General features: G+C 46.2%; 1 protein-coding gene across 3 annotated transcripts in view; it reads right to left on the bottom strand.

Moving 5' to 3' along the window:
* Positions 1 to 17659, bottom strand: part of LOC135195639 (pyruvate kinase-like) — a 146308-nt gene that overhangs the window by 126211 nt on the left and 2438 nt on the right. The gene's annotated exons all lie outside the window — the stretch shown is intronic.

Genomic DNA, 17659 nt, shown 5'->3' with positions numbered 1-17659 from the left:
TTTAAAGAATGGAACACTTTATCCCCTATAATTAGCCTAATGAGGCCCACAAAATACTAAAATCAAAGCTCCCTCAGCTCCTACAATTATGGCGGCCCACAATGTGAACAGGATGTATTTTAATACGAACTGGATATTGGTATGGCAGCCGTACCCTGATCGTGGTAGATATTGGTACGGCAGTTTACTGCCTCAGGCGTATCAGTGACAGCAAGAAAAATGGTGACGGTACTGCATGAACCGCAGATTAATACATAGGTTTTCACTGAAAAACAGATGTTTTCAGGCTTTAACGAGCTGAAAAAACCCATGGACATCTATGAAGACTCAAACTTTCAAAAATTGTATATACATAGGTCACGAACGATCGAATCGGCCCTGAAAAGAACTCCGAAGAGGAGCTTCACAGAGGATTATATTTAAATAAATATATACACTGCCATCGTACCTTTGGTGACTTTCTCGCCCCTTTATTCTGCCCGACATCGGCAGTTGCAAAGGGCCGCCTTTATACACTTTACAATTTTCTTTTAATTCACTTTATTGGGTATTGCAGCTGTCGGAGAAGACGATAGAATTTACCAGCTAGTATAATGGCAAAATTAAACAAAATTTCAGCACTATTCCATTAAAATTGGGATAGTTTGGTTTTTGTAGCACAAAAAAGCAGGACAAAATTCACATAAGCAAAACAAATGGGGGGGGAGGGGACATTTTGCTAACTAAAAAATGGGGGACAGATGTTCAAAAAGAGGGACTGTCCCGCCTAAAAGCCAAACTCTGGTCACATAATACAGTATGATTAGCAAACTGGTGAACGGATACAGCTAACTGCTGTACCTACAGCAAGCCAAGAGCGCAATACGACACCACTGACAGAATCTGCCGTACCCCCACCACACTATGTTATTTGTACGGCAGGAAGTCTGAAATTGATGCATGCACAATTCACTGCCGTACCAATATCTACCACGATCGGGATACGGCTGCTATACCAATATCCTGTGCCATTTTAATATCCCCATGGTACTTCTCCAGGTTCTGATTAGGTAGAGTAAGGTTAACAGAAAGTGTTTTAAGTGACAACATGCACTTTATAAGACAGAGTGACTAATGTTAGTATATATTAGGTAGTAAGGGCTGGAGTCCAAAAAGGACAAAGGTCCCAAGGCCAGGTAAGGCATCCTAGGCTGAATGTGGTTAGGTCAGGCTGCAACCCTATTAGGCTAATTTACAGCGGTTAAGTTAGGATTGGGTCCAGGTGTTGCAAAGTCCTCCCATACCAGATAAAGAACCAACACCTTACCTATGTTAGGGTGGGTTGGATTGGATCACAATATTACTCATTAATTTAATTTACACTGCCCTACGTTACATTAAGTGAGGAGCAATGCCCTCACCCTCAGCCAGGTAGGGACTTAATACCTTAAGCTAGATTAAACAGATACTTATAGAGTAAAATACCAAACGGCTGGCCTCTTCGATAGTGTGACCACCTTCCCGAAAATCTGAAATTAACCTAGTACTATGGCCTTAATTTGTGACTTTGGAGAAAAAACTTACTTCGAGAAGAAAGTAGAGGTCTCAAGGTGTTGCTTCAACAGACACTGGCTCTTGACTATTATCTATCTTGGGTTACTACAGGACATGATAAAGTACTTTTTCAGGATGGTGGTCGGACTACGGTAGAGATCAGCCATTCAGTATTTTACCCTAGTACTAGCTAGCTATTTCACTCTTTTATATTTTCTCTCACTCGAAACCCCTATACCTAGGAACTTCTAACAAAGGTCCAATAGGATATATTTCTAAAACTACAAGGCTACTAAATAGGCCTAACTATCAAAATGGCATAAAAAATGTTCAAAGCACTTTAAATTCAAGAAAATAACATTTTCAGTTCAAGAATTCAATAATAGGGTACAAGATAGGGCTAGGTGGTCTAAAGTAAAAACATACCTAGAGGATACAAACTCCTACCTAGGTAATAGATACACCTACCTAGGTAGCTATAAGATACCTACGCGAATGCAATAGGGGTAATTCTAAGTCCTCATTCAGCAGTAAAGTAGACTAAAGTAATATTTGGTAGATCTAGGGTACCTATCTGCGGCGGCCCAGACTATGGCAGTTGTGGTTTTTCTATGCAGTTTTACCTACTGAACAAGAATTTAAAGTAATAATTATTCGGGCAACTGTAATTAACCCCCGGGGGCCAGTACTAAACACGGTGAAATACATTGGACGCCCCAATCCCTGGTGGATGTCGTATCCGCGGTTACGTTTCTTGCAGGGTAAGGTAGATCTAGTGTACCTATCCGCGGCGGCCCAGAGTATGGCAGTTGCGGTTTTTCTATGCAGTTTTACCTCCTGAACAAGAATTTGAAGTAATATTTATTTGGACGACTCTAATTTACCTTTGAACTCTATCCTACGGTAAAGGGGATTCCCATTGGGAACCGGGGTTTTGGGTGGGGACAAAACCCCAACTCTATCCTACGGTAAGGGGGACCCCCAGTGGGAACCGGGGTTTTGGGTGGGGAGAAACCACTTGGGGGGAGATTTTGCCGTGTTATTGTGGTATTTCCCACATTTATCACTTTTAAAAATGATATTGTAATGATACAATTAAGTTTGTTCATACTTACCTGGCAGATATATATATAGCTGATAATTTCCGACACCGACAGAATTTAAAACTTACGACACACGTAGTGGGAGTCAGGTGGTTAGTACCCATTCCCGCCGCTGGGAGGCGGGTATCAGGAACCATTCCCATTTTCTATTCATAATTTTTATTTCCACTGTCTCCTGAGGGGAGGTGGGTGGGTAATTAATTATATATATCTGCCAGGTAAGTATGAACAAACTTAATTGTATCATTACAATATCATTTTGTTCATGCAACTTACCTGTCAGATATATATATAGCTGAATCCCACCTTTGGTGGTGGGAGAGACAGAATAGAGGAATTAGGAAACACATATATGCAGATATTTGATATCTTGGTTCCTTACCTGTTAGCATAGCTGGCTTCGTGATTACTGCCACGTAAGTCTGCTTGTGCTACTAGAGTTGCCAGCAAGGTAGAGACCTATGAAGCTGGTGCACTCCAGATGATCTGTCAACAGGGGCGAGACCACGACGTGACTAGACCATGGACCATACTAATGAGGGCAACGAGACAAAAATACCACCACCTGGCTTAGTTTACCAAAGGTATCCCACTTAACTAAGCTAATGGAAGGGAGACCCGCCCCAGGCGGTCACCCCACAACCATAAACACAAATTAAAAACCCCCCTAATCCCTAAAGGATAGGATGAGTGTTACCTCCTGCCCCCAAAACAGTGTCTGCAGCAATGTATGGTCCAAGGGAGAAGCAATTTTCGTATGTCACTTTCACCTCCCGCAGGTAGTGTGAAGCGAACACCGAATTGCTTCTCCAAAATGTGGCATTCAAAATATCTTTGAGCGCCATATTTTTGTGAAAGGCTACCGAAGTAGCAATAGCTCTCACCTCGTGAGCTTTTACTTTCAGAAGCTTCAAATCACTATCACTACACTTATTATGCGCTTCTTGAATCGTATTCCTGATGAAGAACGCCAGTGCGTTTTTCGACATAGGAAGATCAGGTTTCCTCACTGAACACCACAAATTGTCCGAGGAACCTCTGCAAGCTTTAGTTCTCTGCAGATAGAACTTTAGAGCCCTGACAGGACACAGGAATCTCTCACGTTCATTTCCCACTATATCTGACAACCCTTTGATTTCAAAGGTCCTCGGCCACGGGTTGGAAGGATTCTCGTTCTTTGCTAAGAACATGGGACTTAAAGAACAAACCGCACTACTGTCTGAAAAGCCAATTTGCTTGCTAATGGCCTGAATTTCGCTAACCCTCTTCGCCGTCGCCAGAGCGGTTAGGAAGATCGTTTTCTTCGTCAGATTCCTGAAAGAAACTGACTGAAGCGGTTCGAAGTGACTCGACATCAAATATTTGAGCACCACATCCAAGTTCCACGAGGGTACTTTAGGCTGGACTAACTTCCTAGTCTCGAACGATCTAATGAGATCATGAATGTCTTTATTATTAGTCAAATCGAGTCCTCTGTGCCTAAAGACTACAGAAAGCACGCTCCTGTAGCCTTTAATAGTTGGAACAGCCAACTTCACTTCCTCTCTCAGATAAAGAAGGAAGTCAGCTATCTGGCTCACAGAGGTTGTGGTGGAGGAAATGCCCTTCTTCCTGCACCAGGATCTGAAGACAGCCCACTTCGATTGGTACATAGCGATTGAGGAGGGCCTCCTTGCGGTGGCAATCGCCTTCGCCACAGGTCTTGAAAAACCCCTCGCTCTGGCCAACTTCTTGATAGTCTGAACGCAGTCAGACTCAGAGCGGGGAGGTTTTTGTGGTACCTCTCGAAGTGGGGCTGTCTGAGTAGATCTTTCCTTAAGGGCAGAGTCCTCGGAAAGTCTACCAGGAAGGACATCACCTCTGTGAACCAGTCGGCTGCCGGCCAGAAGGGGGCGATGAGTGTCATCCTCGCTCCTTCCGATGCCGCGAACTTCCTCATCACTTCCCCGAGGATCTTGAGCGGGGGAAAAGCGTATATGTCTAGACCCGACCAACTCCAAAGTAGGGCGTCTACTGCGACTGCTCCCGGGTCCAGAACTGGGGAGCAATAGAGTTGAAGTCTTCTCGTCCTGGACGTTGCGAAGACATCCACCTGTGGACAGCCCCACAGGTCCCACAGCGACTGGCAAACCTCTTGGTGAAGGGTCCACTCTGTCGGCAACAGCTGTCCTCGTCGACTGAGAAGGTCCGCTCGAACATTCTGTACTCCTGACACGAACCTTGTCAGGATCGTGACTTCTTGCGCTTTCGCCCATAAAAGGAGTTCCTTTGCGATGGCAAACAGAGAAGGCGAGTGAGTTCCCCCTTGATTTCTTAAGTATGCCAGCGCTGTGGTGTTGTCCGAATTGATCTGAACGACTTTGCCGGATACTTCTTCCTGGAAGAACCTTAGAGCCAGATAAATGGCTGACAGCTCTTTCAGATTGATGTGCCAGGACACCTGTTCCCCTCTCCAGGTGCCCGACACTTCTTTCCCTCTTAGTGTTGCTCCCCAACCCGTGGACGACGCGTCGGAAAACAACACTAGGTCGGGGTTCCGAAGTTTGAGGGAGAGCCCTTCTGCGAGCTTCCGAGGATCTGACCACCAACTTAGGTGATCCTTCACCTCTCTCGTTAAACACAAGATCGCCTCCAGATCTTGTTTGTTCTTCCAACTGTTGGCTAGGAAGAATTGAAGAGGTCTGAGGTGTAGCCTTCCCAGAGAAACAAACTTCTCCAGTGAGGAAATGGTCCCCAGCAAACTCATCCATTCCCTCACCGAGCATGTTTCCTTCCCCAGAAAGGTCGCCACTTTCTCCAAGCATTGAAGTTGTCGCCCCTGGACGGAAAAGCCCGAAAAGCCACTGAGTCCATCTGAATCCCCAGATAGACTAAAGATTGAGACGGAGTCAAATGCGACTTTTCGAGTTTACCAGAAGCCCCAGGGACTTTGCTAACGTCATGGTCGTGTGCAGGTCCTCCAGACACCGTTCCCGCGATGAAGCTCGAATAAGCCAGTCGTCTAGGTAGAGAGAGATCCGTATATTCTCCAAATGAAGCAGCCTTGCCACGTTCTTCATTAGAATGGTGAAAACCATCGGCGCTGTGGTCAGACCGAAGCAAAGTGCCCTGAATTGGAATACCTTCCCCTTCAGGACAAATCGCAGGTATTTCCTTGATTGGGGATGGATGGGGACGTGAAAATACGCGTCTTGGAGGTCTAGTGAGACCATCCAATCCCCCGGTCTCAAAGCTGACAGCACCGATTGAGTCGTCTCCATCTTGAATTTCTTCTTTATCACGAAGAGATTTAGGCTGCTGACATCGAGGACGGGTCGCCACCCCCCCAGAGTGTTTCGGCACCAGGAACAGGCGGTTGTAAAATCCTGGAGATTCCAGGTCGAAGACCTGTTCCACCGCTTGCTTCTCGATCATTTGTTCCAGCAGATCGAAAAGCACTTTCTGTTTCTCTCCTCGATAAGAGGGAGACAAATCCTTTGGTGTTGAGGATAGCGGGGGTGACTTCAAGAACGGGATCCTGTACCCTTTCCTCACGACATCCAGCGACCAAGGGTCGGCATCTCTCTCTTCCCAGGCTTTCGCGAACCGAAGAAGCCTGGCTCCTACCGGCGTCTGAAGGACTTCCAAATCACTTCCTACTCTTTGACGGAGCAGGGGTTTTTCCTCTGGAAGAGCCTCTTCCTCGGGAGGCTGCTTTCGAGGAAGGTCCAGTACGAAAGGGCTTCGATTTCTTGGCAAACGAAACTCCAGAAGATGAAGCAGTTGCTGGCCTTCTAGAAGACTGAGCCAGAAGATCTTGCGTTGCCTTCTCCTGAAGGCTTGATGCTATGTCCTTAACCATAGTCTGGGGGAAGAGATGGTCTGAGAATGGAGCGAAAAGCAAGTCCGCCTTTTGCGCTGGAGAGACGGATTTGGCCGTGAAGTTACAAAAGAGTGCTCTCTTTTTGAGAATCCCCGAGCTAAAGTGCGTAGCCAACTCCTCAGAACCATCCCTGACGGCCTTGTCCATACAAGAAAGTACGCTGGACAGCTCCCCCAGACTAATAGTATCAGAACTCCTTGACCTGGCATCTAAAACTCCAAGACACCAGTCGAGAAAGTTGAAGACCTCTAGAGTCCTGAAGAGGCCTTTTAGATGAAAGTCGAACTCGTTATGGGTCCAAGTGACTTTTGATGAAGACAGAAGGGCTCTTCTGGAGGCGTCCACGATGCTCCCGAAGTCACCTTGAGCAGAGGCTGGTAGTTTAACCCCTATGTCCTCTCCCGTCTCATACCACATGCCTCCTTTACCGCAGAGTCTTGATGGCGGTAAAGCTAAAGAGGACTTTCCTGACGCTTTCCTCTTCTCCATCCACTCATGGACTTTCCGGAACGCTTGCTTCGTGGAAAGCGACTTCTTCATTTTAATGAACCCCGATGCCTTCGTTGCTTTAAAAGAAGAAAATTGAGAAGGAGGAGTACGAGGGGCTTCCGGTTGAAAAGTTTCTCCGAACTCCGACTGTAGAAGACGCATCAAAACTTTATAGTCCGATGAGACAGTAGCTGGTTGCTGTTCTTCCTCTGCTTCTACTAAATCCTCGCTAACTCCTTCCTCAGAAACTGGAGAAGTAGGAGGAAACTCTGAAGAAAACTGACGAACAGGAAGGGTTCCTTCATCCACCTGAACTTGCATTGGTGAGGAACTGGTGTCTACCAGCGCGCGCTTGGCGTCCGAATCCACACGCTTGGCGCCGACAGGTGCGCGCTCGACATCTACTAACACACGCTTGGCGTCCACTGGCGCACACCGAGCGTCCACTAGTGCACGCTTGACTTCCACTGGTGCGCGCCGAGCGTCAGTCAGGTGCGCGTTTGGCGGCACCGGAAGCGCGCTCCACTTGCACAGAAGCGCGCTCAGCGTCCACCACTCGCTTGCGAACATACGAAGACTTGCGAGCGGGGGATATCTCATCTTGAGAGCGAGAAACGAACTTCTCACCTCCTCTAGAGAGCTGCTGGGGAGCAGAACGAACTCTAGAGGGAGACTCGAACGAAGAGAGAGGCGAGCGAGGAGAAAGAGCAGGTCTTGACTTCTTCACAGGAAGCTTCTCATCCTTTCTACGACGCGGAAGAGACTCTCTAGAAGCAAGAGCGTCCTGAAGTTGCTGCTTCAGCGACTGAATCATCCTCTTGTTTGGCGAATCTTCCTGCTCCGGGGAGGGACTGATCCTGTGAGCAGGAGAGCGGCGAGGGGACGCCTCCCTCCTCCTCCTAGGTACGGCCTCCTCCCGAGCTCTAGAGCGACTGTATCGCTCGCACGAACTAACCGAATCCAAGTCCGAAGACTCTCTGCGCCTTTTCTGCGGCAGAAAAGCAGCGAACGCACTGTCAGGAGAAGATCGCAAAAGCGGAGAACTAGGACGTGAAGCGTCAATATCACGCGCCGTCCTTTTCAGCGGACGGGAAGCACCTTGAGAACTCCACCCTTTACGTGGGGATGAAGCCTCCGAAGACGAAAAACACTCCTTGAGGAGACGTGCACGCGCACGCTCCCTGGCAGTCTGGGGATTTTCATCAGTAACTGCCGAAGGCACGCCAGATCGGTGGGGGTTCCTTGTAGCCCTCCTTCGGCTTTCGACATGCTCCCTCCCCAGGTCCTGGGAGTCAAGCAGAGGTCCAGGCCTAGAGGCGAAACGAGGCCGATCTGACGCACCCTCCACTACACAAGGGGTATCACTGCACTTTTGCACATCACTTTTGCTCTCAAGAGCCAACACTTTCGATTCTAGATTACGAATCGACTCCAAGATTAAGGATAAAGTATTACTCTCTACAGACACTGCTTCAGGGCCCGGAGGCAAAACTACAGGGTTAGGAGCATTAACAGAAGGAGGGTTAACAGGAGAAACATTAATTTCTTGCACGCCTGAAACACTCCTGGAGGAAGACCTCCTTAACCTATCCTTTTCAAGTTTCCTAAGATAGGTATCATACGCCTTCCACTCAGAATCTGTTAATCTTTCGCACTCCTTGCAACGGCTTTCATACACACATTCATGCTCCCTGCAACTCTTACATACCGTATGTGGGTCTACTGAAGCTTTCAGTAGCCTACCTCTACAATCAGTTCTAGAGCAGAACCTAGCGCTAGCTGTACTAGACCCTGACATATTATCCAAGAGAAGTCCAAACCAAAATCAAATCAATCCACTAATAACGTGTGCCTAGCCACCGATCCAATCAATTAATCCAAAAAAGAACCAAAAGGGATACTCAAGTAGCAAAAAGTTTCCAAATCCAGACGGAGGTGCTGTAAACAGATGTTCACAACACCGGCGACAGAAAAATTATGAATAGAAAATGGGAATGGTTCCTGATACCCGCCTCCCAGCGGCGGGAATGGGTACTAACCACCTGACTCCCACTACGTGTGTCGTAAGTTTTAAATTCTGTCGGTGTCGGAAATTATCAGCTATATATATATCTGACAGGTAAGTTGCATGAACAAAACACGAAATACAGGCGGAAATAAGAGATAACAAAACTAGCGATAGTGGAGCCGTTCCACATCCATATTTGTCTACTACTACTACTACCAGAACACTGAATCCTACTACGCATGCGCTAACTGTAAGGGAGCTTTTGGCCTAAACTCAGACTTCTTAGTGAGGAAAGAAATGGGGGTTTACGGGAGGGATACATGTATTTAGCCAAACACGTTACAGTATGACCCCTACATTGCTACCGGACTGAGTGAAGGATTGGGTGGTAACAGGGTTCCCAGATTTGGCAGTTTCTCACCAAATTTGGCTTTTTTTCCTAATTTGGTGGGTAAAAATTCACTTTGGCTGGTTAGTGGTATTTTGGCTGGTTTTCAAACACTTTCTATTTGAGCTAAACACTGATCCCACGTTTGAGGAATCTCTCCCCAGATTGGGAATTTTTGAAGGTTTTCAGGAAAATCTTGGGAATTTGAATAGGTTTTCAGTAAAAACTTGGTAACATTTAAGCAAAATATGTAGATGGAATTAAAATAAAAATCACACACACACCAGACGACCACAAAACAGGCCGCCGGATTCTCAGAGAACGAGCCTCATTTCAAAATTTCAATTCATTCTCGTTTTTTTTCCTGTATTCTTATATTAGTTTATATTATTTAACTAAAACTATGATGCCGCTATACAAGCATATATATGATAAAAAATATGCATTTATAAAGATAAATATAACGCACATATATTTGCCGGTTATTTGGGTTGGTTTGGATTTCCATTTGGCGGGATTTTGGCTGGTTTCATGGTAGACTTTGGCTGGTTGGTAGTGGTGTCATCTGGGAACCCTGGCTGGTAACCATACGTTGAGTTACATAAAAGCATTTACCTAATTTGTTTATTAAACATGTTATGTGAATTCTAGTGTTTATTCCTTTTCCTTTTTCCATAGTATTTGTATAATAACTGTTTTGAAATATCCCCACCTAATCATTTCACCATATATAACTTGAAATATTATGTTATAATTGAGGACAGACACCTAAAAATGCCTACGTGTTGATATAGAACTCAGTTTTAGGATGTTTCGATACCTACCTACCTACCTGTTACGTGAAATTGCACATTGCGTTGCATATTACATACACACTCCCTATATCATTTATACACAAGTCAATCCCTCCCCTTTCCAGTATTCACAACTGGCTCTTTATGTTACACTATTTACAATGCATTTCTCACCGATACCAATACCTAGATTAAAGTTTGCCATTATTATTATAAAACCTACATTTAAATATATAACATTTAAACATATAGTTTGCCATTATTATTATAAAACCTACATTTAAATATATTCCATTATACAGTTTTACAGACATTACAATTTACACCTCCCTTCCAGTTTCCTTACTATTATGCAGTTATGTATGGTTACTTTTAACATTTTACAACACTTCCACACCCATCAAAGTTAGGTTTATATGTCATTTTACCTACTGGGGGCCGAATCCCCTCCCCTGGTTAGGCAACATACCCTTAGGTTTAGTTTGTTGTATGTTGGTTTACCTACTAGTTTTACTTCCTTGAAGGGGTTACCTGGTTAGGCTAGGTTGGTTTTAGTTCTTCCGGGTGGATTACCGGGGGGGGGGGGGGTTGGTTAGGTTCCTTCCCTACTTGGGTTACCTACTAGGTTAGGTTTGGTTAGGTTACATTCCTTACTAGGTTAGGTTAGGCCTTTAAGGGGGGTACAGGGGGCGAAGCCCCCATGGTCAGGCAATATTCCCTACTAGGTTAGGTTAGGTTAGGGTTGGTTAGGTTGCATTCCTTACTAGGTTGGGTTAGGCCTTTAAGGGGGGGTACGGGGCTTTTCAGGCAATATTCCCTACTAGGTTAGGTTACATTCCTTACTAGGTTACGTTAGGCCTAGTATTTCCCTACTAGGTTAGGTTAGGTTCGTTCCTTACTAGGTTAGGTTAGCCTTTAAGGGGGGGGGGGGGTACCGGGGGGGCGAAGCCCCTGGTCAGGCAATGTTCCCTACTAGGTTAGGTTAGGTTACATTCCTTACTAGTTAGGTTAGGCCTTTAAGGGGGGGTGGGGGGACGGGGGGGCGAAGCCCCCCTGGTCAGGCAAAATATTCCATACTATAGGTATGTTAGGTTAGGTTGGTTAGGTTACATTCCTTACTAGGTTACGTTAGGCCTAGTATTTCCCTACTAGGTTAGGTTAGGTTATGTTCCTTACTAGGTTAGGTTAGGCCTTTAAGGGGGGGGGGGTACGGGGGGGGCGAAGCCCCCTGGTCAGGCAATGTTCCCTACTAGGTTAGGTTAGGTTACATTCCTTACTAGGTTAGGTTAGGCCTTTAAGGGGGGGGTACGGGGGGGCGAAGCCCCCCTCGTCAGGCAATGTTCCCTACTAGGTTAGGTTACATTCCTTACTAGGTTAGGTTTAGGCCTTTAAGGGGGGGTACGGGGGGCGAAGCCCCTGGTCAGGCAATGTTCCCTACTAGGTTTAGGTTAGGTAACATTCCTTACTAGGTTAGGTTAGGCCTTTGAGGGGGGGTGGGGGGGGGAACGGGGGGGCGAAGCCCCCCTGGTCAGGCAATGGTTTCCCTACTAGGTTAGGTTACATTCCTTCTAGGTTAGGTTAGGCCTTTAGGGGGGGTTACGACTGGGGGTACGTTAGGCCTAGTATTTCCTACTAGGTTAGGTTAGGTTACGTTCCTTACTAGGTTAGGTTAGGCCTTTAGGGGGGGTACGGGGGGGCGAAGCGCCCTGGTCAGGCAATATTTTGTCCCTACTATGGTTTAGGTTAGGTTAGGTTCCATTCACTTCCCTTCCTTACTAGGGTAGGTTAGGTTAGGCCTTTAAGGGGGGGTAACGGGGGGCGAAGCCCCCTGGTCAGGCAATATTCCCTACTAGGTTAGGTTAGGTTAGGTTACATTCTACTAGGTTAGGTTGTTATGGCCTTTAAGGGGGGTGGACCGGGGGGGCAAAGCCCCCTGGTCAGGAACACATTGCCTAACTAGTTAAGTTCCCTACTAGGTAAGGTTACATCCCCCCTGCTAGGTTAGGTTATGTTACATTCCTTACTAGGGGGGGTTAGGTTAGGCTTTAAGGGGGGGTACGGGGGGGCGAAGCCCCCCCAACCCCCCTGGTCAGGCAATGTTCCCTACTAGGTTAGGATACATTCCTTACTAGGGTTAGGTTAAGGCCTTTAAGGGGGCGGGGGGGTACGGGGAGGGGAGTAAGCCCCCGGGTTAGGCCTAGCAATTTCCTTCCCTACTAGGTTAGGTTGAAGGTACGTTCCGTTACTAGGTTAGGTTGAGGCCTGTTTAAGGGGGGGGGTTACGGGGGGGGCGAAGCCCCCTGGTCAAGGGGCAATATTCCCCTACTAGGTAGGTATAGGTTTAGGTTCCTTAGGTTACATTTCCCTTACTAGGTTAGGTTAGGCCTTTACGTATTTCCCTTACTAGGGTTAGGTGAGGCCTTTAATGGGGGTCCTTACTAGGTTAGGTTAGGCATCTTAAGGGGGGGTACGGGGGGGCGAAGCCCCCCTGGTCAGGCAATGGATTCCCTACTAAGGTTAGGTTAGGTTTAGGCAGGTTACATTCCTTACTAGGTTAGGTTAGGCCTTTAAGGGGGGGTACGGCGGGGGCGGGGGGAACCCCCATCGTTAAGGCCCCCAATGGTTCCCTTACTAGGGAGGTTACAATTATTACCCTAGGTTAGGTTAGGCCTTGAAGGGGGGTTAAGGGGGGGCGAAGGCCCCCTTGGTTTCAGCAATGTTCCCTACAGTTAGGTTAGGTTAAACATGCCTTACCTAGGTTTAGGGGGGGTTAGGCCTTTAAGGAGGGGGTAGGGGGGGGCCGAAAGCCCCCCTGGTCAGGCAATGGTTCCCTAAAAAAAAAAAAAAAAAAAAAAAAAAAAAAAAAAAAAAAAAAAAAAAAAAAAAAACTCAACTTAAAAAAAAAAAAAAAAGGCTGAACAGATTGCCTTACTAGGTTAGGTTTAGGCCCTTGAAGGGCGGGTACGAGGGGGGTAACGGTTAAGGCATAGTATTTCCCTACTAGGTTAGGTTAGGTTACATTCCTTACTAAGGTTAGGTTTAGGCCCTTTAAGTGGGGGTACGGGGGGCGAAGCCCCCCTCAGGTTAGGCAATGTCCCTACTCAGTTAGGTTACATTCCTTACTAGGTTAGGTTAAGGCCTTTAAGGGGGTACGGGGGCGAAGCCTCCCTGGTCAGGCAAGGTGCAATGATATGTGTAGGTGTAGTGTTAGGTAACATTCCTTAATAGGTTAGGTTAGGCCTTTAAGGGGGGGTAAGGGGGGGCGAAGCCCCCCTCGTTAGGCAATGTTCCCTACTAGGTTAGGTTACATTCCTTACTAGGTTAGGTTTAAGGCCTTTAAGGGGGGTTACCGGGGGGGCGAAGCCCCCTGGTCAAGGCATGTTCCTACTAGGGTTTTAGGTTAGGTAACATTCCTTACTAGGTTAGGTTAGGCCTTTAAGGGGGGGTGTAGGGGGGGCGAAGCCCCCTGGTCAGGCAATGTTCCCCCTACTAGTTAGGTTACATTCCTTACTAGGTTAGGTTAGGCCTTTAAGGGGGGGTAACGAGGGGGTACTAGGCCTAGTATTTCCCTCTAAGGTTTAGGTTTTAGTTACGGTTCCTTACTAGGTTAGGTTAGGCCCTTTAAGGGGGGGGTACGGGGGGGCGAAGCCCCCTGGTCGCAAAGATTCCCTACTAGGGTTAGGTTTATTAGGTTAGGTTACATTCCTTAACTAGGGTTGGTTAGGCTTTAAAGGGGGGGTACGGGGGGGCGAAGCCCCCTGGTCAGGCAATATTCCCCTACTATTGGGTTAGGTTAGGTTAGGGGGTTACATTCCTTACTATGTTAGGTTAGGCCTTTAAGTGGGGTACGGGGGGGCAAAGCCCCCCTTAGGTCTTACTAGGTTTAAGGTCGCTTATCTAGGTAAGGTTACATCCCTGCTAGGTTAGGTTATGTTAGGTTGGTTTGGTTCTTTAAGGGGGGTTACAGCAGGTCCAACCCCACCCCTGGTCAGGCAACATCCCCTACAAGTTTAATTAGTTTTGTTATATGCTAACCTATGTTTAATTTGGTCTTTTGTATTTATTAAAACAACTATAGGCCCTATTACACATTTACCACCCAGGACTTAAATCCCACCCCCTCCTGGGCCCGTTATATATGTATTTGTATTAATTCATATTTTGAACCCATCCCACATTTACTTTTATTACCCTTAACATTGCCAACTTATCTTGTTAAGTGCTTGTTCATTTACCTCAGCCCCACCCTGCCTCAACCAATAGCATCAAAGCATTTTTACTACTCCACCCCACCTCTCCTACCCTGTTTTCTACGGTCTGGCCTCCTGCCACCTCCTAACTGTACAACTCCAACACTGTTGAATCTGCCGCCATGACATCCACTGCTGCATCTACTTCACGCTCGCCCCAGCCCCTCACCAGGAACTCTTTGCCAACTTCATGTAACAATTGTTACATGAGTTACAAAGATTTTTCTGCCTTTTACTCAGGTAATTATGATCGACTAATCGGTTTTTGCCAGGACCACGGCCTCCTGAGAAAGCAGGTCTTTTGCCCCCATTCAGTTACAAAGATTTTTCTGCCTATTACTCAGGTAATTATGAACGGCTGGTCTGTTTATGCCAGGACCATGGCCTCCTGAGGAAGCAGGTCTTTTGCCCCCATTGTGGGAATGAGTGCCGCCTAGATCTGCAAAAAAGTGCTTTAGGTAAATACCTTACGAATAGTTTGTTGGATTCTACATGTAACCGTGATATGACCCGGCCCTAGATTCATGGCATTATATTACCACGTATACCATTTATGACCTACTCCATATTTTCATGTTTATAATTGGTATTTTTCCCTCCACGTTTACCTTTAGGTGTGACCGGTCTAATCGACCGCATAGTAAGAAAGCGAAAAAACGCTGTTCTTACTACTTTTCATTGTTTAAGGGCACTTGGTTCTCTGGGTCCCACCTTGATGTTGAGACAGTTCTGTTCTTCGCATACCTGTATGTGAGTGATTTTTTTTCTTACAAGGTTGCGAGAACAGAACTTGGACTGTCGGACTCAACAATTAATGATTGGGCCAGCTTCTCCCGGGAAGTAAGTATTTTGCTTATCCCCTCACCATTTTCCATTCATACCCCCTCCTTCTCCCCCACTCTCTCCCTCATACACAACCTGCCTTGTTATTATGATAAATTTACCCTACTTAATTACCTCCCCTAACACTGACTTTTATTTCAGGTCATAGTTAATTGGTGCTTCCAACAGAAGAAGCAAATAGGTGGGCCCGGCACAATTGTTGAAATCGATGAGGCGAAGTTTGGGAGAAGAAAATACAACGTAGGTCGCCTCATCGAAGGCCAATGGGTATTCGGTGATATCTGCAGGCAGACCCGGGAGTTTTTCGTTGTTCCCGTACCCGACAGGACGAGTGGGACTCTGCTTGCAGTTATCAAAGAATACATTGTGCCGGGTACCACTATTATTTTTTCTGACTGTTGGAGGGCTTATGACTGCCTGCGAGATGAAGGTTATGTCCACTTGACAGTCAACCACTCGATGAACTTTGTGGACCCAGAAACCGGTGCCCATACTAATACTATCGAGAGGAGGTGGAGGGAACTCCGGCAGTCGACTCCAAGATACGGGAGGAGAATGTATAACTTCGTCGGGTACTTGGCTGTTGCTTATTTCAAGCTGCATTTTGAGGAACCCAAGACCCGCCTCCAAGCATTCTTAAAGGCAGCTGCTGCTTTGTACAATCCACCCCTTTAAGGTAAGGTCCAAACTTTATTCTTAATTATTATTTTTTAGGAAAGTGAGTGTTAGGCTTTCGCCGAAAGCCTATGCAGTGGGGTGCTGCTAAGACACTCGTACCTTCCACCTTACCCCCCCCCCCCCCACCCCCCCCCCCTTGTGAACATATGGCTCCGTGGTGGTTGGGGAATTTAAACATGGCGGCTGTGTTTACATTTCCTTCACCGTAACGAATACTTGGTACCTTCCTATAGGACCGTTCTTTGGTGACTTAGACTATGGCAATTGACATTTTCTATGTTATTTTAGTTGCTTTACAAGGGTTGTAAGGAACATTTTTTTCGTTTGGTTTGAACTAAACTTTAATATACCTTTGAGTTTGGTGCGGCTATTATGTAACTTTCAAAGGTCAATTACTGCTTAGTTACAGCCGGCCGAATGGATATTACTTTTAAATCTTGTATAGTAACTAAAATAACATAGGAATCAGTCAATTGCCATAGTCTAAGCCACCGCGGATTGCTTCTGTAGAAATACCCAGGGTAATTCTAAAGAATAGTTCCACGCGAACTGCAAGGAACGTAACCGCGGATATGACATCCACTAGGGACTGGGGTGTCCAAAGTATTTCGCCGTATTTTAGTACTGGCCCCTGGGGGTTAATTACAGTCGTCCGAATAATTAGTATTAGGGTAAGAAACCACATGGTACAGGGGTGGACCATGTACGATCAATGTGTACAACCCCAAAAAAGAGTTCATTAGCCCTATAATGCGTCCTGACATCGGAGATGGGTATCAGACGCGACTTCTTGTTGGTGAGAAACGGAGCTAAAGACCTCTACTCCAGTGTCAGGACGCGTTATAATGTACTTTTCTTGGGGTTGTACACATTGATCGTACATGGTTCACCCATGTACCATGCGGTTTTTTACCCTACTTTAAATTCTTGTTCAGTAGTACTAAGTAAAATAATATAGGAAAACGTCAACTGCCATAGTCTAGGCCACCGCGGATTGCTTCTGTAGAAATACCCAATATTTATTCGGACGACTGTAATTAACCCCCAGGGGCCAATACTAAACACAGCAAAATACATTGGACGCCCCAATCCCTATACTTGGTTTTTTTCCATCTGTCCACCTGCCTGTGGTGTTTGCGTGTGGTAACACTGCGTCCCGGGCTTTAGATAGTTAGCTAGTTACCTTCAGCCAGGATACATTCAGCTTACATTCAACAATAATAATAATACTAGGGTAAAAAACCGCATGGTACAGGGGTGGACCATGTACGATCAATGTGTACAACCCCAAAAAAAGTACATTATAACGCGTCCTGACATCGGAGATGGGCATCAGTCCCGACTTCTTGTTGGTGAGAAACGGAGCTAAAGACCTCTACTCAGGTGTCAGGACACGTTATAATGTACTTTTCTTGGGGTTGTACACATTGATCATACATGGTCCACCCCTGTACCATGCGGTTTTTTACCCTATCCTATTTCGAATATTAACGGTGTAATTCGCATACCTACAGTAAATTATTAAAACACTTTTCAGTTGCAAATGTACATCCAGATATCCTTTTAGATAGCTAATTACATAAAATTTAGACAGTGTAACTATGTAACTACCTATTTAAAGCCCGGGAGGCAGTGTTACCATACACGACGACCACAGGCGGATGGACAGATGGAAAAATACAGAGTATAGTGGACGTCGTATTTGCGGTTA

Source organism: Macrobrachium nipponense, chromosome 16 (assembly GCF_015104395.2).
Source record: "Macrobrachium nipponense isolate FS-2020 chromosome 16, ASM1510439v2, whole genome shotgun sequence".
NCBI classification, from domain to species: Eukaryota; Metazoa; Arthropoda; class Malacostraca; order Decapoda; family Palaemonidae; genus Macrobrachium; species Macrobrachium nipponense.
The sequence above is the reverse complement of the archived record's forward strand: the minus strand, read 5'-3'. Positions and strand labels throughout refer to the sequence as shown.